The following is a 23,369-nucleotide window of genomic DNA, read 5'->3' on the forward strand; positions in this document are numbered from 1 at the left end:
GAAACTTCCACTCCCACATCTCTTTACGATCAAAAGTAGCTCAGATTTCTCATACTGTGATTTAACATGAGCTGCTCTCAGGGGCGATGCTGCTGCTGCTGCACCACAGCAGGTTGCTGTTTGTGAGGTCAGCTCCAGGATCAAACAGGTGTTAAAAGAAAATGAACACAGTTTGCTATTTTTCTGCTCTGTGTCTTACATCATGTTTATTATTTATACGTCGTTATGAAGATGAGCTTTCGCAATCATTTTGTTTTTATTAGCCCATATAAGTATTTAGGTAAAAGGGTCATGATAAGGATTGTAAAAAGAGAGGATACTATATACCAGACTGAAAGTCTCGATAGTAATGTTGCAGATGCAGTATGGTGATACCCCTGCAGATAAAAGTGGCATTGCATGAGATAAAGTGATTATAAACTCAATATAGAGCACCACAGGTGTGCTGTGAGCTCCTACATGAATATACAAGGAGGTAACAGTGATGTTTAGTAACAGCCATCCGAGCTGTAAATCATGAAACAGCAGACGGGTGCAGATCAGAGCTGCAGGAGGGGGACAGGGGTGCATGGCTGCAACATGCCTGCGCCTCTCCACCGCAACCCGACCAGCCGTGCCAGCGTCCGGCAGCGCCATAATCAAACTTTTCTGTACATTTGCACGTCACCTGGACGCGAAACATAAATTTGGCATCCTATGCAAATATATGCTGACGTAAAAGATCATGTGGTTTTTGTCGTCGATCCCCCCTATGAGCAACGAGGAGGCTTTTTTTTCTCCTCTCTACTGTTGTCTTTAGGTTAGCTATGCTACAATCTTTACTGTACCCAGCGCTAGCTATATGCGCCCCGCACCGCACCACTCTGGATATCTGGGAATAATCAACTTCCAGTCTGTCGCACCCTGCACCCAGAGACTACACACAGGTAGGACACAAGGGAAACTTCTTATTTATTTAACTCCTAGAGAGAAATTTTGACCAAAGTGACCGCAAAAGTGAAGTTATTAAAGCGGCTTGGTTGCAGCCAGACTAGCCGCCTGGCTGGCTGGCTGGCCGGCTGTGTTTGCCCAGGCTGCCGCTGCTAGCGACCGTCCCCTCCATCACAGCCTCTCAGAGTGGGAATCACCTTGCTATCACCCAGCAAACCTCCACGGCAGCCAAACTAGAATTAAAACAGTTAGATACCTGGCTGTCAGGCAACTTTAGTCGACCGACTGGTCTCGGGATATATTTGAGGATAGTTGTCAGACAAGTGAATGTCATCCGGTTTGCGTTGTTTTTTTTTTTGGTAGCTAACTTTTGCCGTCCCCCCTCCACCCCCGGTGAAAGTGCACATAATAAATTTATTAGCCAGCGGAGCTAGCCGTTAGCCATTTAGCCCCTGCTAATGACGAGCAGCCCGGTGAAGCTAAGTTGTGTAGCTTTAGCTTCGCCTTTCCCCGCACACAGCAGCACGAAACGTGGCTGCCCGTCTCTGGATGTTGTGCTTTCATGTCGGGAAACGCATTTGTTTTGGCTGGCTCCCTCTCTCCTTCTTCCCCCCTCCGAGTTAGCGTTACTCTCGCCGAGCCAAGTAGAAAATAATCCCGGTGTTTTTGTTTTTTTTCTCGTGACACGGCAACGGTAGAGCAAGTGACAGTTTGGTTTGTAGTGTGTCGGTTCAAGTGTTGCTGTTGCCCGCTGTATGTGAGGTTCAAACGGGGCTAGCTAGCAGACAGCCAGTCTGGCTGGTTGGGTCATCTGAGGTGAAGCCGCCGTCAGCGGGCTGTATAGAAACACACAGGCGGCGAACGGCAGACTGGTTTTTAACTGGTTTTTAGAGAAACCGACCGGCAGTTTTTAAGCTTGTTCGGTTTGTAACAGGTTTATGTGTTTAAACGGACTGTCTTTAACGTTAGAGTCGCTTTAATGTGTGTTTTGTATAGAAGCGGACCGGTGGTGAATATACTGACTGCCGATCAGTTTGATATTAACTGTTTTACATTAAAACGGACCGTTAGTTTATTAATTTAACGTCTTTAACGGGTCACTATAGAAACCAATAAGTGGGTTAAGTTTTCCGAATAATGTTATTTAAGTGGTTTAACGTCATATAGAAACGGTTTGTTGTTGACTTGTTTCATAAAAGGACTGGTCTGTCTGTACGTTGACTTCATGCCAGATAATGGCAGACTGGTTTTCTACTGGTTTTCCATAGAAGCAAGCTGCCAGTATGTCCAGTATCCTGGTTTTAATCTGTTTTGTATAAGGATCAGACTGTCAGTGTGTGTGGCAGTCTGGTTTTTAACTGGTTTATAAAGAAATTGACTTGTCAGTTGCCTAAGGTTTTAACTGGTTTATATGGAAACCAGTGTGTGTGTATATAGACAGATTTTAATGATTTGATCTGCTGTTGGCAGGTATATGTTTTCATTTTTTTAACACGTTTGTATAGAAATTATGAAACTGGTTCATAACTGGTGTTTTGACCCAGATTGTGCAAAAGGAAAAGTGTTTGTTTTAAACTGGTATTTTGGCTGTTTATAGACTGGGATTGGCAGTGTATGATATGGCAGTCTGGTTTTTAACAGGTTTATAAAGAAACTGTCTGTCAGTATCCAAATATTAGACTGGCTTTAACTGGTTTATATGGAAACAAGTTTGTATAGTTAGATGTTAATGACTCATCTACTATTGGCAGTTTGGCTAACAGGTGTATGTTTAACAATGTTTTTTTTTTAATTCTTAACTGGTTGGTACAGAAATGATGGCTGTTGTAAAGACAAACTGGCTTCTAACTGGTGTGTTGACCCAGATTGTGGGTTTTTCTTTTAAACTGGTATATTGATCGTCAGTATATATAATATGGCAGTCCTTTTTTTTTTGTTATTAATCTGCTCAGAATCAAACTTTTCCCTTTTCCAAGTCCTTCCAGTTCATGCTCAGTATGTTCCTCCGACCTAATTTTCTACCCAAATCTTGTTACATAAAATCATGAATAATTAGGTGTGCCTCGCAAGCCGGCTCAGGCCATATGCAGTGTGATGTGGCAGTAGATGGGGGAAAAAAACCAACAAAAACAAAACATGATGACCTATGACCTCTCTCAGGCAAACATAATGAACCATTTTTGTTATTTCTGGGTTTTTTTCCCCCTTCGCTGTCCTCATGTGACTCCTGGCTGGTCTGAAGGACATACAGGAGGAATATTTTCTGTCAGGCTTAGAGGAACAGGTGTGTAAACTGAATTTGGGCAGGTTTTTACCCTCTGCCTCATCCCTGACTGTGTGACTGAAGTGTGTCTTGGCTCTTGGAAAACACTGGAGAGGCTCATATTTGGCAGCAGCTCCTCCCTCCCCGTCCTTCCCTCCCCTCTCTATACTGCCCGGTGACAGCATTAACCGCCACCTCCTCCCCGTCACCACCGCCGCCGCCACTGCCACTGTATGGGTCTTGTTGAAAGTGTGTCAGATTTTTTAATATTATCTCCCTCTCGCCTGTTCTGGTTCATAATCACATTTCCGTTTCCATTGACCGACTTTTTTTTTTGTCTCATATTTTGCCGCTATTGTATCGCCGCCGTGTCAGGCTTTTTAATCCTATGATATGGATGCAGGGATCAGTCAGTCATGCTGCCAGTCTCCGAATCAGAGCGCGCTCGCTTGCTCTCTGGCTGCTATTTATTTGTCACAAACCCCAACACACACACACACACACATATATACACACACACACACACCCTCATGTGCGCTTTCTCCTCCTTGCTTGGAGACTTCTACACACACACACACACACTCTCTCTCGCTTTTCCTCCTCTTGCTCTGACACGCTGCTATTTCTTTGACACACACTGACACACATTTTGCCAGTTCCTAGGAAGTGCAGCTGTATTTGCCGTTTGCTGTCGCCACCTGACCTGTCACCCCAATCCTCAATCACCCACAACACACACACACACACACACACACACACACACACACACGCTCACTCTCTCTCTCTCTGCAGCAGCAGCGGTAGTAAGCTTTTATTTCACCGTTTAGACTGTTCACATCGTTGGTTTTTATCGCTGAAAAACTGCCGCTCAACGCATGTTTTTTTATTATTTGTGGCCGATTTGAAACGGACCCCATTCTGGGTTTGTGTTGATCTCAATGGCATTCAGTCACGAGGGGTTTATGACAGCTATACAAGCCGGAACGAACACACGCACACACGCTATGTGACAGCTAATATTTTGTTGCTCTGTCAAACTGCTATTTATTTCACACACACATGCACACATGCACACACACACACACACACACACACACACACACATGCAGAAAGCATGCATGACAGCTGCACTGACTTTTTTTTTTCTCCTCACTTTTCCACTTCCACTCCTCTTTTTCTGCTTTTATTTCACACACTTACACACACACACACACACACACACACACACACACACATTTACTGTGCTATTGGTGCTTTATGAAATAGTGAGTGAGGCTGTGTGTGGGTGTGTGTTTGGGAAAGCGAGTACGAGCGTGCCAGATTGTGCGTGAGTGAGTGAAGTGGCGGTGATTTTCTGTGTGTGTGTGTGTGTGTGTGTGTGTGTGTGTGGTGAGTCACTGGAGAGCAAGGGCTGGTCAGAAACACTGTGTGTGTGTGTGTGTGTGCGCGCTGCTGGAGCTCTTCATGGGGAAACTCGACACACACACACACACACACACACACACACACACACACATACTTGCTGTATTGGATCTGCACGGCTGCTGTTGGACCAAACCCACCTTCCACGTCGACTGGAAGGCTTTAAGGGTTTGTGACTGGATACTGATCGATCCAGTATCCAGTGAGGGTTCCCAGTTTGAAGAGACATAAACAGGGTCCTTCTTTTGGTTGTTTGATCATCTTTAATAATCACTTGTCTGAAGGATTTTTTTTTTTTTTATTGGCTGATGGTTTTTTCTTACTCTCTCTCTCTCTCTGCGATCCAAAAATGTGCAGAAATGAATATGGTTGTGATTCTGCACCAGTATGGAAGCTTTCATTACACACCATGAAATCAATTTCTTTAAAGTTATGTGTGAATAATCCGCACCGATATTCGTTCCTGCTGTGAAAAGGCTTTTACCCATGTACGGCAATTTTCCGACTTAAACTTAATACTCCGAAATATGAATATGTTCCTGCGTACTCTGGGTTATTTATTTCACATCTATGGGGCTGTTATGAATTATTTACCGTTACACTCTCTCTCTCTCTCAGAAATGGCAGTTTTATCCCTCTTATGTTCAAACTTTTGGACACAATGATTTTTTTTTGTTTTTTTTTGGAAAGATCAGATGATAAAGTAAATCTTTACACCTGGTGAAGTTGCAGTTTCTGTTGTCGTAAAGCATCCAGACAACAGTAACGCAGCCGCACACTTGTTGCATCTCCAGTTCACTGCTGAGCTTTCAGTAACAAAACGCCGTTTAGAAAAAGCAGAATATGGTTTAAATCACTTTTACAACGTTATTAAGGATATTTGATATATACAGATATGGCAAATATATGCAAAATCCCATAAATGTCACACATTACATGAGACGAGTTGATTGACAGAAACTAACTGGCAACAAATTTGATAATCAATGAACTTGACGCCTAAAATACCCTAAAAATCACCATGTGCAGCTTGAAGAGAGTTTTCTACTGTAGTAAACTGAATACTTTGAAGTTTTGGGATGTTGGTTGAACAAATTAAGGAAATTATGATTCACTTTTTCATTATATTTCTAACATTTTATAAACTGGTTGTGAAATCGAAAGAACTATTAACAGTTTAATAAGTGCAAACAAAAACTTCTGACACTAAACTTCTTTCCGTTGCTTGTAAAGAATCATTTTTAATGACAGAATTTTATAGAACGATAACATGAAACGATCGTATTATCATGATATGATTTAGCTAAACGATAATATCACCTGATTTTATTCTCATTTCCAGTTTGCACATAAAAAAATAAAACCTGACTGAAAATGATGAAAATACAATAAAAAATCTCAAAATATTGCAAAACTTTTATAAATTGATAAAAGCAAAGTGCGACGGAAACAGACTCAGTGCATGAAGCATGTGACCGTTCGCTTCAGGTGAAAACATCTGATGTTTGTGGAGCGATGAGGACGCTGTGACAGAAACGTCACATTTCCGTCATATTTTTCACCGTTTAAGGTTCGACTGCGACTCCTTTTAACGACGTCATCTCGTTGTGTCGTCTTCTTTTGCTTAACAGCATCGCCTGGAGAATACAGAACTCTTAACCAGCAGTGGATAGAAATTTGCATTAATTTGAATCTTTTTGCTGATATTCTGGAAATTTTGTTTAAAATTTGCACTAAATTTGGATGTAAACGTTAAACTGAAATATCACCCAACCCTGCTCAAGACATGTATGTGATATTGATCACAAAACTCTACCTACATCTAAAAATAATCCTCCAAAAACCTGTTTTCATTTACAACTCCCAAAGTGTACTTCAGATGGAGACTTGGCAGGAAAAACACAGTTTAACTACCTTTTTTTTTATTTGCATCACCTATTTTTATGTTTTTTTTCCCCCCACGTCGACAAATTCAAGGACGACTGATCGTGTTATATCAACTGATTCTGATCGGTATCTCAGATAATCTGAGATAATCAGAGCATCTCTTTTGGTTATTAAGAATCAGATATCATTTAACAGCATCCGTATCTGATATGACACCTGCTGTAAGATGATGTTTGATCCCATTTCTTTGGGAAATATCACTTGAATCTATCCTGATGAAAAAAATATTGATCTTGATCACATTAGTGTGGAAAAACTGTGTAACAACAGTAAATATTAATGGTAATGGTAATGGAGTTTGAATGTCTTGTGGGCTACATGCTGCTGCAGAGAGGCTTTTTCCACACTGCCAAGAATAACTGGGGGAAACACGGAATACTTGTAATTGTTTGAAAATTTTTGGCAGGAGGAGACCGAATATTAGGATATCGAAAACTGGCACAAAACAGCGGATTGAGTCCAGAAATATCAGCATCAACTTCTCCGAAAAAAACCTGCATGGGTCAAAGCAGAAAGCGGAGATGTGATTTATGTGTTAATGACATATTCCTAAAAATACATGTGTGTGTGTGTGTGTGTGTGTGTGTGTGTGCAGTGAAAATAATACAGTAAATACAATAAAATACAAGATAAATGCAAATGGTTTATATTTGCACGAGATAAAAACAGTTGTGTTTGCGTGGCTGTCAGCTCTGTAAAGTAATTAATATTTATGTAACATGCAAATAAAACAATAAGACTTCACTTCTGTCGTCTGCAAGAAGAAGAAGAAGAAGAGGTATAGAAAGCTTGTCTTCATCCGGCGCCGCAGGGAGCCGTGTGACTGGTAAACAACCCCAACAGTAAACATGTCGTCCTCCAACATGATGATGATGATGATGAAGTGTCTGTCTGGACCGATCACTGACAAATATGTCACCTTGTTTGTGAGCCGTAACCGTAGTTTCCCCTCCAGGCCAATCAGTTTAACATCGATCTGTAGTTCAGTTCCGCCCACAGCTTCATCAGCAGTCTGGAACGCCGCAGAGGGAGGTCACATGATGTCAGAGCCTCAGACACAATAAAAAAAAAACAACTACACATTTAAGACATCAGAGAAGCCTTTGTTTGAGCCTGGATTCTCTGAAAGGAGGTCAAACGGGCCAATTTGTATATTTATAGGAGGTCATTGCTTTATGCAAACGGGGCCATAAACGATACAAACATTTACATTTAGTCATTTGGCGGACGCTTTTATCCAAATCGATTTACAAGCGAGGCAAGACTGAAGCTTCCTGTATGGCGAGGTGGGTTAGGATCTGTTGGGTAAAAGCCGTCCTTCAGGCTAGAGGTCCAACATTTCACACCTCTGCACCTCCTACCAGAGGACATAAGTGTGAAAAACCTGTGTTTGGAGGTGGGTGGAGTCCTTGATGATGCTTCAGGCTCTTCTGCGGACTCCTCTCCGGCGATAGAGATGGTAGAAACGCCCCGACCATCTTCTCGGCAGGCGTCGCCGCCCTGCGTAGGCGTTTGCGGTCCACGGCGGTGCTGTTCCCATACCACGCAGTGACGCAGCTGGTGGAGATGCAACTGTAGAAGCTGCTGAGACTCCTCGATGACGTGCCAGATTTCCTCACAGCTGCTGTTGTGCTTTTCTTGACCAGCTGGGTCCACTGGGTTACACGTCCAGGTGAAGTCATCACTGATGTGGACGCACAGGAATTTAAAGCTGCTGACTCTCTCCTCCTCAGACTCACGGATATTCAGCCGTTGAGGAGGTCTCCTTCCCTTCCTCGAGTCCCAAATGTAGAAGCTCTGTAAAAGTAGAATTAATGGCAGAGTTGTTGTATTGGATTGCATTAGATTGCACAGGTGTTCCTAATAAAGTGCTCAGTGAGTGTATAACTATCTCATTTTCAGTCACATTAAATAAATGAGAACTTGTGGAAAATAATGAAATTGTGGATGGATAAAGAAAAATACACATACCTTTTATTTATTAGTAGGTTTTCTTGGTTTGTACAATGTCAGAAAATGGTGAAAGGTCACTAAAGCTCAAGGCTTATAAAGATATCACTTAAAATAAAGAAAAGCAGTAAATCATCTTCAAACATCTTCATTTTCTAGAAGTTTGAACTTGTTAAGGTTTGACATTTTTCCTTTCAAAATGATGTGGACGCACAGGAATCTAAAGCTGCTGACTCTCTCCTCCGTCAGCCGTTGAGGAGGTCTCCTTCCCTTCCTCGTGTCCGCTATCCAACTATCTGAAACTGTGGAAGCTTTGTAAAAGTAGAATTTATGGCAGAGTTGTTGTATTGGATTGCATTAGATTGCACAGGTGTTCCTAATAAAGTGCTCAGTGAGTGTATAATCATCTCATTTTCAGTACAATGAGAACTTGTAGAAAATGATGAAATTGTGGATGATAAATAAGGTGAAAAGAAAAGTACACATACCTTTATGTATTAGTAGGTTTTCTTGGATTGTAAAATGTCAGAAAATGGTGAAAGATCACAATTTCCTAAAGCTCAAGGCTTAAAATAAAGAAAAGCTGCAAATCATCTTCAAACATCTTCATTTTCTAGAAGCTTGAACGTGTGAATGTTTGACATTTTTACTTTCAAAATGACCAAAACAACAAATCAGTTATTAAAATAGATTTATTCTCTGCCGACTGACTAATTGAATGATCATTTCAGCTCCGATTGTGTTCAGAAGTGTCACTGCGTACGTGTGTTGACAGCTCTCAGTCTCACTGTGGCTGTCGAGCTATTGTTACGTTAGCTAACGTTACGGCTAACGTTCCAGTTTAACAGACTTGAGAGGAGAAGCTGCTGATCAGCTCTGACTGCTCCGGATAGCTCCAAATAAAAATGAAGAATTTAAAATATTGATGTGATGTGTGTCAAAAGTATAACGGGGGGGGGAGGGGGGGGGGGATTCAGACTGTTGCATAGACTTCTACAGTATCTGCTAGCGTTAGCTGTCTGTCAGCATTCAACTGCTGTCAAGCTAGTCAGCCAACACTAGAGTTTTTATTTGATTGTTTATTGACTGACAGACTCTGTTGGTGTTTTTTGGATTGCCAAAAAAAAACAACAAACAAACACAATTGGCTCACTATTTTTTGAAATATCAAACCATACAGAGTGGCATTTTTTCCTGTAACAATCAAACTTAATTTTTTGGTATATTTGTATCTTTAATTTTGTTAGTTTACTGCACTTGACTTCTAGGGCTGTAATGATTATTTTCCATATCAATTGATTGATAAAATGTCAGAAAATAGCAGAAATGTCCATCACAAGTTCCTTTTTTTTGTCCAATCAACACTCAAAAACCCAAAAATATTCCGTTTACTGTCATACAAAGAACATCATTAAGAAAATCAGAAAGTATTCACTCTTAAAAAGCTGGAACCAGTGATTTTTTTTCAATTTTTTTTTGCTAGAAAAAATTACTTTTATTGAATTGAGTTGAATTAATCAATTACAAAAAGAGATTCATATTTCCAAAAATGTTGCAGGTTTCTTATTGAGGAAGAAAATTAGGCTGTCACCTGAATTTCTTTCCTAAAATATATCCACTCAGTGAAAGTGTGTCATTTTGTCATTTTGACATAATTTACTGAATGTCCTTTTTTTTTTTTGTAAGTAGCTGAATTTGTTTTTGTTTCATGCCATCAATCATCTGGTGAGAGTAGGTGTCACTTTTGTTTTTTGGATATCTTTTTTTTTTTCCAAGCGAAACACTTCAAAAACAGATGCTGTATTTGTTAACACTGCTGATATTATTTAGATTTTTTTTTTTTTCCCCTTTAAATCTCCAAGAAGTCATTTTTATTCATGAACAGAGAAAAGAATGCTTATTTTCTCATTAAAGCCTGCAGTGTGTGTTTCTCAATCACTCAACACATGAGTGACCAGCAGCACTGATGCGCTCATCAGACAAAAAACGTCTTAGATTAGCTTCCCCCCCTCCTTCCCGAACTGTGATTTGTTGAAGAACCCCCCTCCTTTCCTGTCTGGATCGTTAATTTGAACCTTGTTCAAACCCTCATTTATCCAGAAAAAGCTCACTGAGCAGCGTTCCCTGTTTTCCATCAGCATCCTCATTGATATTCATATGTTTCCTCACGTTCACACCTGGGGGCCGCCCGGTATCACCGCAGGCGTCTGCTGCCGCCTCGTGATAAACTCCCCTGGGAGAGAGAGAGCGCTGCCTTGCTCAAGAGAACTTAAGCTGCGTGGTTTTTTTTTTTAATGCAACGGAGATGTTTCTCATTCACGTTTCCCAGCTTTTCCAGCTTTTCCCAGCTGGTCCACAGTCGGAGCCAACAACTTTCCAGGCGAGAGGCAGTTTTTCTAAAAGCTGCTTCGGCCCATTTTCCACTTTTTTTTTTGTCTCTGTGTCTGTTCGACAGCAGCTCCTCCGCTGAGCTGCTTCGCACGGCTGAAATAAAGTGAAAAACTCAGCTGCCACCACTAATGAACAGGTTACCAGTGTGGCAAATGAATTCAAATTACTTTCCCCGAATTCCCCTCAAAGTAGAGTTGGGCAATATGTCTGTGTACTGGTGAGACAAATTTGTCAACTGCCACTGTTACCATGGTAAAACACAATTGCTTTTGGGTGTATTAAGCCATTGAAAGCAATGTGCAAGTAACTGTAAGCAGACAGGAGTGTATTTTATGGTTTAATGGCGATATTGGATTTTTATATTATGTTTGCATCTCTAATATTAAGTTTGCTGGGTTTCGCCATTCTTTCTGTTAATTTTATTCATGATCAGTTTTTCTTTTTGAAAGGAGAAGAAGTATCACGCACATTTCCAGCTCTATATTTATATTCTGGGGCTCTACTGGAATATCTTTGCATGATTTCCAGTTAAAAACTCCTTATTTATCTTCTACTGGCCCGTCATGCAGCCCCTCAGTTCAGCCTCTGTCTGAAACAGGCCGTTTTAGCTCCTGTCTCTTTAAGGCCCCGCCTCCCGATGGGCCCACAACAAACTATAGTAGCAGCAGTAGCAGTTCTTTAATCGAAATATAAACTTCTCAAATCCACCTGTACATGTTCGAGCCCAAATCTGATGCGAAATCAAGAGTGAACAACGTGAACAACCCATGGAAACACCTTAGCAACAACCTTAGCAACAACCTTAGCAACAACCTTAGCAACGATGGCTGTTTGTGGGCACGTGCAAATGATCTGATGTCATCATGAGGAGGAAGTAGAGGTAACTTTGCAAATTGAAGCCCTGACTTTTGACTTGCAGGCAGCATTTTTACACTTTACGTTCACCTCAAGTTTTAGAACTTTTGAACATGTTTAACATCCGACATCTCAATAGTATAAAAATAACAGAAAATCACAAAAAGCCTAATATGTTTAGAGACATTTTACGGTATCATGATATGTCCTGTATATCAACAACATTATATGGAATTAAATGGTGTCGTAGGGGTTCAATCCGTCAACCATGAACTGCAACGTCCCCGGTTCGAGTCCTACCAGAGACCTTTGTTGTAGGTCGTGTCCCATCTCTCTACTGTCTCCAATAAAAGCATAAAATATAAAATAAGATGCCCCAAAAATTACATATAGGAGTCTGTTTCAACCAAATAATGAATTACATAAAACCCAGTAATCAGTTTTTAAACTGTTAACTTGTCTTTTACTGAAGAACATGATGTAATATCTAGTCTTGCAAAAATGCTTCATTATTAAATATTTAATCCACTTTATTTTCAGTAATTAAAGTACATATTTACATATATGATATCTGTGAACCCATCATATCCGACATGACGCCTTACTTTAATGCAATTAATTATATTCTTACATCTACAGTCCCTGTCAATATTTCTTAAACTCCTCCGTTCACTCACTTAGAATATACTTTTACTTATTTTTTATTGTAAAGTTTTATTTATATTATTTATAATCACCTGACTTAACAAGATAATCATTGTATGTGCAAACCTACTTGGCAATAAGCCTGTTTGTGATTCTATTTTTCTATAAAATGTCAAAATAAATGACTAACAGCCATTAAAGAGAGTCCTCAACGTTTTGAGTGAGCCTAACCTTTAGCCCAGTAAACATTAATTTCATGATGACATGACTTTCAAACAAAGTATACTTAATTATCTGTCCATTTATGAAGCTGTTTAGAACAAATATTTGGTCTTTTTACCTGATAAACAACTAAAACATTTCATGTGTCCTCAGTCTCGTCATGAATAAATTACTTTTATTTAGTAGTTTGTTCCGTCTTCGGTCACCTGGGACTCGATATGTTGTGACCTGTTTTTATTTCCCAGACGAGTTTTAGTGGAAAGATGCTGGAAATTAGAAATAAACCTAATGATGATAATATTGATAACAATAAATCTTAAGAAGCGTATGAGAGGGCGATTAGATTAAATATTATTCTTTAGTTAATCTGAAGCGAGGCTGCATACAAACCTCCCTTTTTAGGATCTGTAATGTAAAAGCTATTGCTGTAAATACATTATGATTGCATATCATTACACAACTAACCCTGTTAGATTCAATTACATGATAAAGCGTGAACCAAAACATCAGGAGCAGCTGCTCTTTGCATGAACAGGTGAACAGATGTTCTCTTTCCTCTCGAATCCTCTTCAGCTCTGCAGCAGAAAAAAAAAGATGAAAAACAGAAAGATGATTTTACTTTTCAGAAATGTTAGAACATAATAAATCGACAGCTCATCTTTCATGAATATGATTTCCATAGAGCATTTCCTTTCTGAATTGGACTTCTGGTCATACTCACATCTGACTGTTTAACACATAAATGAGACTGAACTCATAGTTTCTGTTTTCATTTTCAACTGATTGAATTAGCCTCATCCTGCCATCCTGCTGCTCTCCAAATTTAGGAATCGTAGGAATCTGGAGCGTTCAGTCTCCGTCTCTCACACACACTCAGTGTAAATAGGAAATAGTTTCTTGGCAGCGGCGCTACAAGACACAAAAAAAGCTCTGTTTGAAACCCGGGGAAGGTTTCTGTTTAGGCGGCAATTCTAGGTAAAAAAAAAAAAAAAAAAAAAGTAAAAATGTAATTGTAGTCACATTCAGGAAGGACACACGGGAAGAAGGAAGCGTGCAGTGGTTTCGTAGGAGGAGTGGGAAATCCCACAATGCATTGCAACATCATTGAGAAAGAACAAAACCTCACCCAACAGCAGGTGAATTCCCTTCGTCAAGGAAAACTTTTGAGCAAGTCCTACAACAAGTGTAAAATCAGTGTGTTTCTTAAGACTGTAAATTAGTTTATTATATAAAATATTAAACAATTAATGCAATAAAATGATTTAATGATGCTGGAATACGTCACATTTTTACACACCTAATATAATATTATTTTTATACAGTTTGGTGCCCATGAATCATTCTTGCTAGCCTGAGTTCAGGCCTCTATATCGCTGCACACTTCTCCAAAATATTTCAGTAATTCATACAGATGAATGTGGTTTCCAATATTTTTTAATTCTGCACACAGAAAATGAATCAGCAAATATTATGATAATTGATTAAACACATAAAAATGCAGGAAATTTACTGGTTTCAGCTTCTACAAATGCGAAGATTTACTGCTTTAATGTGTTCTATAATTGAATATTTTTGGGTGGTGGAAAATCACAACAAGCGTTTTTCACTTTTATATGACACTTTATAGACTTAATGATTAACCGAGACAATAATCAGCAGATTCATTGATAATGTAAATAAGCAGATTTTCCTGCCCTTTCCGTAGAAGCTGCACGACCAAACTGAGTTAAGATTTCCCGAGTTGGAAAAACAACCGAGCCAATCGGAGCTTTGTAGGCGACAGACTTTTGTCACGTTATTCTTAATCTCTCTCTCTCTCCATTCATTTCCTGTCATCTCTCTGCAGTCCGCTATCTAATAAAGGCTTAAAAAGCCCAAAAAATAAATAAGAAAAAATAAAAGGGAATGTCATGTTTCTGTACCAGAACTACAGCGAGAAACGCTAAAATAAAATAGAGGAACGACCAACATTAACAGGGCTGCAACTTACGATTATTTACATTATCGGTTTATTATTTGATCTATGAAATGTCAGAAAATAGTGAGATATTCTTGTTATAAAACGACCAAATATAATCAGTTTACTTTTCATACTGAGCTTCACTACAGTGGCATAATTCACCACTCGATCAGAGAGACAAACACCGCTGAGACCTATTTAAATATTATCTGTTTTCACTCACATACAGATAAATAATTAAACCCTGATTATAAAACCTGCACTTTCCTTAATACTGGTTTCTGTTCTGTATTGAGTTTTATTTTTACTTTTTTTCCATGTGTTTACAGTCTATTTATGTGTAATGTGTGCTACCTTCTTGTAAAGTGAACCTTCTGTGATTTTACACATAAATATACTTACTGTTAGAGCTGCAACAATTAGTCGATTAATAGATTAGTTGCCAACTTTTAAATTAATCACCAACTATTTTGAGTCATTCTAAAAAAAATTCTCTGGTTCCAGCTTTTTCTTTTAGTGCTTTATGACAGTGAACTGAATATCTTTGAGTTTTTTGGTTGGTTGGGACAAAACAAGACATTTGAGAACGTCACCTTGGACTTTGGTAAAACTTTTCACAATTTTCTGGTCCAAAAACTCAAAAAAAAACTGAATCAAATTTGGAAAATGAAATTAATTGTTAGTTGCAGCCCTGGTTACTATCACATATGACAAAGAAAAGCATAAAATCTTCACATTGAAGAAGTTGGCTGTTGGCTATTTTTGAGAAATTACTGAAAAAAAATCAATTATTAAAATTGCTGCACATTTATTTTCTGTCTATTGATTAATGGACAGTTTCTAGCAGCTCTAAACATTAACAGACTGAATAATGAACTGAAAAACCACATAGAAAAAAAAAAGTATTTTTGAAGTTACACACACTTGAGTTTCACTTGGTTTTAATGGCGTTTGTAAAAGGGGCCATGAAACTGGCTCCAAAAAAAAGAGAAAAGCATGTGATCCTTCACATTTTTTGCAGAGTTGTCGCGGGTCAGTTAAAATGAAATTGTGCATGTTATTCCATGAGATACTTTGCTGAATGTTCAATACGATCAAAGAGATGAATCCATCCATTCTGTGTGTTCTCTTAAAACCCGGCTGTTTGAGGAGCTGCATAAAGACATATTGTAGTTTTTTACCCTCACCCCCCGCAGTTGTAACTGAAAGAGTCATCAGGGCAGACATTACTCACACTGTTCCTTCACTCCGAACAAAACCCTGCTGCTACCGAGGCCCCCATCACACCAAACGTGCTGAACACGATACTCCCCGGCGGAGGCTTATTCATCTCAGATGAATGAATCCGTTTCAGACGCAGGAGGTGAAGATGTTACTCTACTTACCAAACCGTCCCGTCTACCTTTTCAAAAGGGAAGTTGTCGTGAAGACTAAAATAATATCAAGGGGGGAATCAGAAGTCGAGATGCAAAGTGATGCTTCAGTTCCACGATCGATCACATAACCTGATCGGTTTCATCTGGTCTGAGCTACAGGATCTCTTGAGTACGACTGTAATGTGACTGTGCTGCCATCAGAGAGCTGCTGGTTTGAATCCCTGAACCAGCAGGAAGATCTTTAGAAATGGTGAAGTCCTGCTAAAACGTGAAAGTCACTTGTGTGTCCTGGTATGTTTCCAGTATGTGAATAATAAAGAAAAAAGTAGTTGTGCATGGCAAGAAGTGACGAAACAGAACATAGTTTAGCTTCAGGTACTGAGGGTTTGTATTAAAATGAGACAGAAATATGAAATAAATCCAAGTGAGTCAGTATAGTTCACTGGTCATCTTCCATTTTTGATCTGGTTCCTTGTCGGCAAAGTAACCGGATTCGTTAAGCTGCAACATCAACAAATCTCTCTTTTCATTAGCAAAGAACAATAGAAAACATGTAGGTAGCAGCTTCTTACAGCACCGACCACCTTTGAGTTGTCGTTACTTTAAACTTTAGTTACTAGCAAATTGAAAGGTAAACCGAAGTAGAGTCAATAAGAGATTTGAGTTCGATAAGTGGATTCAATACTGGATTTTATTCAGTAAAAAGTTATTGGACTCCACGTCTACAGCTGAGATTCCCTTGATCAATGTGCTGAAACCATAAATGATCCAGTAAAGATGCTTACAGAAGACTTTTTTTTAAACAAAAATGCCAAATATTCAGTGGTTGCACCTTCTTAAATGTGAGAATCTGCAGCTTTCTTGTGTCATACATAATAGTAAACTGAATATCTTTGGATTTTGTACTGTTGATCAGACAAAACAAGACATTATAAAGACATTATAAGTGACATTTTTCTCTGTTTTCTGACATGTTATAGACAAAATGATTAAGAAAATAATCAGCAGATAATCAACATAAAGGTTAGTTGCAGCCCTAATAATTAAGCTTATAGACTGAATCACTGTGACTTCGTGCTAACAACAACAACAACAACAACAACAACAACAACATCTCCCATGTAGACAACTGGCAGTTGATTTGAATTGTGAAATCGGTCATTTCAAGTCATTTTCAGACATAACTTTTAAAACTTTTAAAGATTTATAGTTAAACACGGTTGTCCGACCTATCTGATGCTTCTGCTTATTTTATGTACTGTGTTGCTTTGCTAGCGTCTTTGCTTTGTTTTGTTTTGTTTTCTGGGGATCAGCGATAAAACCCATCAATAAAAAAGGACTTTTGAGTTGTTTGTCTTTTTATATTTGTGAAACTGGATTGAACTGAACTGATTTGCGGTTGTGGGGAAAACAGTTGAAAGTATATGTCAGGTTGTTCTGCACCAATAAACCATATGTAAGGTTTCTCTACCTGGAAGTTACTGTAAACAAACATTGTGATTGGTTCTATGTGTCTTGGGACACATAGTGACGATCAGTAGCAGTATGTTAACTGATGAGTGGATAGATAGATGGATCTGATTAGGGTCTTTACATTTAATAAAACCATAGACTGTATAAAAATATGGACGAAGTTACCGTGACGTCACCCGTTGGTTTCTGAAGAGCGGTTTTGAAGCTCAAAGTGAGCCACTCCGGCCGTCGCCATCTTGGCAGTGCGTGACGCTGCCTAACTCCCAGCCAATCAAAAATGGGCAAAGAGGCGGGCCGAATGGCTGAAACAAGCCACCTAGCGGCTGGCGGACCTGTCACTCAAAGCAGCCATGTCCTTCATTATGCATAACTTTACGGCTTAATAAAATTTAAATGGGTGAGTTATAAAAAATTTCCCCCCCGTACAGTTGTCATAAAAGGAGAAATTAGTTAAAGAGACCAAAACCGTTGTTTGTACCAGGCTGTAAACATGTTTATTTCTGCTGTAAAGTTGGGCATTTTAACATGGGGGTCTATGGGGATTGACTCGCTTTTGGAGCCTCAAGTGGCCATTCAAGGAACTGCAGTTTTTGGCACTTCCACATTGGCCTCATTTTTCAGCCTCGGAGATTACCGCTTGAATAAAACATGTTTGTGATGCTGCTAATAGCCGCTATTAGAAAAAGAAGAAAACCTGACCTTCCAAGCCTAAAACAATATTCAAATAGTTAAGCGCAGATTGTCCAAAATGGACAGATTTCATCCTTGAGCCTTTGACACAATTCACAAAAGCACTAAAAACTCAACAAAAAGAAATGAAACTTGAACAATGTGATAGATTGTTCAGCAAAACCTGCAGCGTATTTGAAGATAATAATAATAATAATCCACAAAGACTCAACTTTCCTGACAGATTTAAAATGTTTTACACATCAGTTCACTGACCCAAAGCGAGTCCATCTGAGTGAGTAGCTTTCATACTCGGCTGCATACCACAGAGAAGGTAGATGGGTGGTTGAGGATTATAGACATGGTCATTTTTGTTGAATAACCTGCCACATTCCTCGAAGTTTCGCTTGTACTTTTTTACTTTTGATGAAAAGTTGTTTTTTTTTGTGTCTGTGATTTTTTTGGATGTGTCATCAATCCCAAAACTCTCAGACGTGAAAGATTATCACATGACCTGGAGCTGGTCGTTTTTGTCTCCTCCACACTGAGCTGTGTTGGAAATCAGCAGGGCAGAGTATTTTTATTATTTTTTTTTTTTTTCACTTTCCACCCTGCAGAGTTGTACTGTATGCAGGTCAGGGTACTGCAGGTATTTGTCATAGTGACCTCTTTCTCCGTCTGCAGAGCCACTGTTAACGAAATCTGAACAGACAGACTCTGGGTGTGTGTGTGTGGAGAGCCGAGCCCCCGCTGTTTGCTACCTAACATCCACATTAATATTTCACGCTGAGTTTGTGCACGTTTGGAGAGTGTGAGAGTCTGGATGAAGAGCCGTTACAGCACACAGGTTTTCTCACTTTCTTTTAGAGCAGGACACTGTCAGTCAAAGCAAGTGCATGTCTTTTAAAATAAGAGCAAAGAGGAAAGTTTAGCTGTTAAATTGTCTTCTAAAAGCCAAATGATAATGTCAAAAAAACATATCTTTAGAGGATAAGTTTGGTGATTTGCTATATTATTCTCATCGTCAACAATTCTCATATATCATATTCTGTGGCATGTTCCTTCATTATGAACAGTTTGGTCATGTTAGTTTGTTCAGCAACGGCTCCAAAGACTAATAACAGCGATCATATTTTCATTCTCTGGAGAGTAGTCCTGTGTAAGGAAGAACTGAGCATGTGCAGGAACATGGTTCTGTTTACAGCTTTGCTAGCTTGTTGTGCTTCATACTAGGGGTTTGCCTGAATACAAATACATTATTCGGCAAAGCACAAACAATGTTGTTTTTTTTTTTTATGAATATCTGTGTCATACAAATATTTTAAAAAAATATTTGTTAGTTAGAGGTCTGTCTGCAATGAAGCGATGAGTAAAGTTTTAGCTCAGTAGTCAGCGCAGTCGTCTATGATCTGGGAGACTCCAGTTCAAGACCTGGTGTGGGGACCTCCTTCATAAGGTAGTTTATTCATGAACACTGATTGTAACACTTTAAATTTCTAAAATTAAAAGCGTAATAAAAAATAAAAACAGGATTTTTAAGCCTCTTTCCACTTTTATTCGAATACAAATACAAATAATTTTGCTGCATCAACAAATACAGATACAAATATAAATGCTGGGCTCTCTGCACATCCCTACTTCATACTGTACTTATATGTAACAACCTATAATTAACCATTTTCTCTATTATCTGGTATGTTATGGACACAACAATAAATCAAAAAATCAAAATACTGATCCTGGTAAATTGCTGTGTTTCGCTATTTTGGCTATTTTTTTGTCAAAACAAGCAATTTAAAGACATAAAGTTAGTATTTTCTGACATGTTATACACTAAAATAGAGCTGCAACGATTAGTCAGTTAATAGATTAGCTGTCAACTATGAAATCAATCGGTAACTATTTTGATGACCGATTAATCGTTTTGAGTCATCTTTTAAGAAAAAAATGTCCAAATTCTTTGATTCTAGCTTCTCAAAAAGAATATTTTCTGGTTTATTTAGTCCTCTATGACAGTAAACTGAATATCTTTGGGTTTTGGTTTGTTAGTTGGGATAAAAATAAATATTTTAAGAAGTCATCTTTGGCTTTAGGAAACAGTGATCGACATTTTTCACCATTTTCTGACATTTTTTGTACCAAACAACTAAACGGTTAATTAAGAAAATAATTGACAGATTAATCGATAATGAGAATAATCATTGGTTGCAGCCTTACACTAAAAGATTAGGCTAATTGAAAAACTGAGAAAATAACCAGACAATTAAAAAAAAACATGTGCTGCTTATCAACAACTTCTTGACTTTCTGCTGAAGTTCTTTGAGAAATTTACAGTGTTGCTGTTATTAGTCTTTGGAGCCGTTTTTAACCAAACTAACATGACCAAACTTTTCATAATGAAGGAACATATCAACCAGTGCAGCAGTGTGGTTCTTTAATGTGTTTTTAATAGTTTTTTGGACAATAACGGAGGTCTACGGCACAGAGGAATAAGATATATCAGGCTTTGGATACACACACAATACTTGTAGAGCAGTTTATTGTTGGTTTGGATCCAAACATGAGATTTGTTGACAATAAGAAAAATATAGAAAATCACCAACCATATCCCTTAAATTGAATACATTTTACTGCCCTATTTACCATCTCTTGAATTATTTAAGAAATATATTATTATATACAATAAATACAGTGGAAAAGGAGGACAATAAGTATATTTTATGACCTTTTATTGCCTTGCAGGATACTTTTCTTTGTTATTTTTATAGCATTTCTGCCTCATTAGATCGTGTATGGTTTACAGGAAAGATGGAAGAGGAAGCAAAATGTAAACTTGGAAAGAAAACTAGTCCAACACAAACACATTTCCTACCTTTACTGCCTCTTGTTTCTGTCCTCAGGCAGACAGAAACACAGCGGTGAGGGACGAGTGGAAAGAGAGACACAGGGAGGTATAAACTTAGCCAAACTCAGGCTTGTTAGTTTCCTACTTTACTTTTTAATGTGGTAGAAAATTCCACGTTTTGGTGAAGTGTAGACAAGGCGTGAACCACGGGGACTATTTTTAGGCGTTGGCGGCACAGGCTTGGGCCATCCTGCCATTTCTGTGCTTGACTCATCACCATGACAGGAAATGAACTTCTGTCTTTCTAAACCGGTCACAACAGCAGATGGTTTTCCGAATTCACCAGCCACTCCTTGCTCTTTTACTAGCCAAATTAATTTTATTTAAATCTTTTTGTTTTTGTTAAGAACATACAGACCCCTGAGTGGTTGGTTTCTTGCCAAAATGACAGATTGATTGGTGGAGCAGAGAAATCCACCAGATGTAACCAAACTGAACCAGTTTGGCTGGTTGTAATATCTCTCCTTGCTGAACAGAAGACACTAATCTGCATCAAAAACCAAATTATTAGTACACCTGCAGTTAATCTTTAGTTCCAGTCTTTATTTGTTTCATATTTTTTTATTTTTGTTGTTTGTGGTAGGTATCATAGATGAATTTCTGTTAATGTCAGACATCAGCATGCTATCATACTAAAAATAACATGCATGTGTGTCCCTTCCACCATCTTAATTTAGCATGTTAGCATCCTGACATTTGATAATTAGCACTAAACACAGAGCACAGCTGAGACTGATAGGAATGGCGTTAGTGTTGCAGGTATAGGGTTAGGGTTAGGTTTGCAGGTATATTTGGTCATAAACAACAAGTATTGGACAATTAATAGTCTGACTTGACGGCGGTAAATCAGATGATAACCAAAGTTTTTAAAATTGATCCTCTGGGGACCGTTAATGTCTGTATCAGGTTTCATGGCAACACATCCAATAGTTGTTGAGATATTTCAGTCAAAACCACAAATGTCAACCTCATGTTGACGCTAGAGGAAACGTCAGTGAATCACCAAAGTCAGCAGGGTTCATCCTCTGAGGAACACGGATATCTGAATATAATTTAATGCCAATCCATCCAGTAATTGTTGTGATATGTCAGTTTGGACGAAAGTGGTGGATCGGCCGAACAGAATATCAAGCAGTATTCATTTTTTACTTAAACATTTCTTAGAGCAAAAAGATTTGGACCTGAAATAATAAGTGAATCATCAATCATTTAATTGAAAAATGCCAAAAAAATCATTGACTCCAGCTTCTCAAATTTTAATATATGGGTAAATATGGGTTGTGGACTGTTGATCAGGTAAAACAAGCAATTTAAATAAGTCACTGTGGGCTCTGGGAACTTTTAATCAGTCATGTCCCTCAACATCACAGTGGCGCTAGAGGAAACGTCAGCAGGGTTCATCCTCTGAGGAACACGGATATCTGAACAAAATTACATGGCGATCCATCCAGTAGATGTTGTGATATGTCTGTCTGGACCAACGTGGTGGATTGACCGATGTGGTCGTCTCTAGAGCCAAAAAAATGCTAACGATATATCGACCAATATTCATTTTTTAACATTAACGCATAACTTAAACATTTCTTAGAGCGGAAAGAATTGGACCTGAAATAATAAGTGAATCATCAGTCTTTGAATTTAAAAATGCCAAAGAATCACTGTTTCCAACTTCTGACTGTTGGTTGGACTGTTGATCAGGTAAAACAAGCAATTTAAACAAGTCACTGTGGACTCTGGGAACTTTTAATCAGCCATTTTCCTTCTATTTCCTGTTATATTATAGACAAAACAATAAATCAACTCAGAAAATATTCTGAGGATTGTGGTAATTGGCTGTTTTTCTCTGGTTTGGCTGTTTTTTGGGGGGTTTTTTGGACGAAATGATCAATTAAAGACCTAAAAACTTGGGCATTTTATACACTAAAAGATTAATTGAAAGGTATAATATAAAGATAATTGATGAGAGTAAATTATTGTTCGTCACAGCCTGATGAAGAATTGTGACAATGAGACATTTTACAGTTGAAAACAGTCAGTGCTCTCTGGTGGATACACCATTAGCGTTACGGCCACAACTCGAAAAAAAAACATGTTTTTCAATATCTCCTGAATTGTCCAGAAATCTGTGCAGGTCTGATTGAAGCCGTTTCAGTTTTTTGGCCAGCTTATAAGACTTTTCTTCATCAGTTCACCCATCAGTTCCCGTCTCCTCGAAGCCGAAAATGACCTTCCCCACTCCAGTCAGAACCGCACAGTCACTCCTCTGGAGTGTCAGCGGCTGAAAACTCATCTGCTCAAGAAGTACCTCACGTCCTCGTCTTCCTCCTCAATCATCCTCCCTTCTCCAGTTTCCTCCTCCTC

General features: G+C 38.7%; 1 protein-coding gene across 3 annotated transcripts in view; it reads left to right on the forward strand.

The window, feature by feature from the left end:
• The first annotated feature begins 278 nt into the window (after positions 1–278).
• LOC137198218 (zinc fingers and homeoboxes protein 2-like) overlaps positions 279–23,369 on the forward strand; it is a 143,122-nt gene continuing 120,031 nt past the window's right edge. For 2 of the 3 annotated variants that reach the window (XM_067611903.1, XM_067611900.1), the window contains exon 1: positions 280–926. The gene's annotated coding sequence lies outside the window, so the exon portion shown is untranslated. Of the gene's footprint in view, positions 927–23,369 lie in introns of all 3 variants that reach the window. The other variant, XM_067611901.1, reaches the window with a different exon arrangement.

This window comes from Thunnus thynnus, chromosome 15 (genome assembly GCF_963924715.1).
Source record: "Thunnus thynnus chromosome 15, fThuThy2.1, whole genome shotgun sequence".
In the NCBI taxonomy this organism is placed as follows: domain Eukaryota; kingdom Metazoa; phylum Chordata; class Actinopteri; order Scombriformes; family Scombridae; genus Thunnus; species Thunnus thynnus.